Genomic DNA, 2,500 nt, shown 5'->3' on the forward strand with positions numbered 1-2,500 from the left:
CTCGAGTGCCTTGGAGGGAGGTGGAGGGGGGGAGGAGAAGCTTGTTTGTAGCACATATATATATATATATATATATATATATATATATATATATATATATATATATATATATATATATATATATATATATATATATATACGTATACTTACACATACATACATATATATCTATCTATATCTATCTATATCTATCTATCTATCTATCTATTTATCTATCTATCTATCTATCTATCTATCTATCTATCTATCTATCTATCTATCTATCTATCTATCTATCTATCTATCTATCTATCTGTCTATCTATATACATTCATATAAATATATGCACACACACACACACACACACACAGATGGACAGGTGGATAGACCGACATGGCTACAGCTGCACCCATGCCAGCCCCGCACGGCCTGCATCGACTGCGTTTCTAAATGCAATTTATCCCCTATTGATCCGCTCTCTTTCAAATGCAAATCAAGCTATAGCAAAAAGATCTCGATTAGTAATTAACATACAATCACACCAAAGTTAAAAGCTAATGAAGATGATGAGATGATTAATATTTACAAGAATGATATTTATGATAATGATAAGAGTAATGATGGTGATGAGATAGTTAGTAATTACCCTTAGTTATGATGAGAAGAATAAGATTTATAATAGTAATAATGAGGAGAATAATGAAGATAGCAGTAAAGATGATAATAATGCTAACAATAATAACGATGATGGTAATTCCATTGTTCTTCAGTGCAATCTAAAAATCCAGTACTGTGTATAACAACAAAGACAGTAGATCACCAAGCTGGGTAATGACCCGACACTATAATGGATAATGTATGTTTATGTTCAGAGTGACTCTTACAAAAGGGGAAATAATGCGTTTGGGTCAATGCCGGATTGCACATGAATTCCTTGTGTGCTCTGTGGTATTATGTGCTTCATCTTGTTATTCTCCTCTGCCGTTTTCCAATATATATTCATGTCGTTTCGTTACTAATGTTTGGTTGTATGTTTTGTCTCGATCCAGGTTTGTGTATCGTGGTTGTGTTCTGTTGCGTCATGTTGGGTGTTTATGAGTTACAGAAGGTAATCAGAGTCTTTTGTGATATCGAAGAAACAATACTGAATAGAACAATTTTTCTCTTCTATATCATTTGTCTGTCCTTTAAAAAATTCGTGTTCGTTTGACCGATTTTGTAGAATTGCAGCAAAGTCTTTCCGGCGGGGGACAGCGGCCAGGAACCCATAGGCGAGCGCTCGTTGGGCTCAAATTTCCGCACGCGAAAATGGCATAAGTTCATTAATATACGTGGGGAGGAACATAAAAATGAACTGACGAATTGAATGATCAGTCATCGATTCATATGAAGACGTCAAAATGCGTTTCAAAAGGCACTTATGACACTTTCTGTGTAATAAGTAGACAGAAAAGTGTTTGACAGAAGCGGGCGAGAGAGAGCCGGAGAGAAGAGTCCACAGCGCGTCGGGAGAAGGAGGGCAAAGTGGCTGAGAGTGCTTGGATGAGGCGGAAGGCACGAAGCAGGCTCTTGGAACACTGCGCTTTTTGCTTGGGAAACAAAACAAGTTCTTGCCAGCGTGTCGTGCATCGGAGGGTATGGGGATGGTACTAGAAAGGGGTTATACACCTATTCACACAAGCATAAGTGAAAATAATTGAGTGTAAGCCCCCCCCCCCACACACACACACACATACATACATACACACACACACAAACACATACACACAAATACACACACACAAACACACAGCGCCACACAAACACACACCCAGCCACACATGCACACACACACACACACACAAAGACACACACACACACAAGCACACCCATACACACAGAGATATACAAATACACATAAATATAAGCACACACGCACGCACTCGCCGTACAATCATTTTCAGTGTTATTTAGCTGACGGTGTCTCTTTTATTTGGCGTTGTGCAAGCGCTTTCATTTCAGAACAAACCAATTTCGAGTGTCGTTGGTGAAAAACAAACTCGCATTTTTTTCCCTGACAAAGCTTGGTATATTTGCTAATTGCCAAATTGTTTTTTAATTTCTTCTGTCTCGCTATTTTTGCCTTCCATGCCCTGCTTTTGAAGAGAAAAGCTCTCTCCTTTTCTGAAAGCATTATTCGTTTGGAATGCTAATAAAACTTGCCTACGGTGTATATATATACATATATATATATATATATATATATATATATATATATATATATATATATATATATATATATATATATATATATATATATATTTACATTTACACAAATACTTACACACACACACACACACACACACACACACACACACATATTTATATATATATATATATATATATATATATATATATATATATATATATATATATATATATATGCATATATATATATATATATATATATATATATATATATATATATATATATATATATATATATGCATATATATATATATATATATATATATATATATAT

This window comes from Penaeus vannamei, chromosome 1, assembly GCF_042767895.1.
Source record: "Penaeus vannamei isolate JL-2024 chromosome 1, ASM4276789v1, whole genome shotgun sequence".
NCBI lineage: Eukaryota > Metazoa > Arthropoda > Malacostraca > Decapoda > Penaeidae > Penaeus > Penaeus vannamei.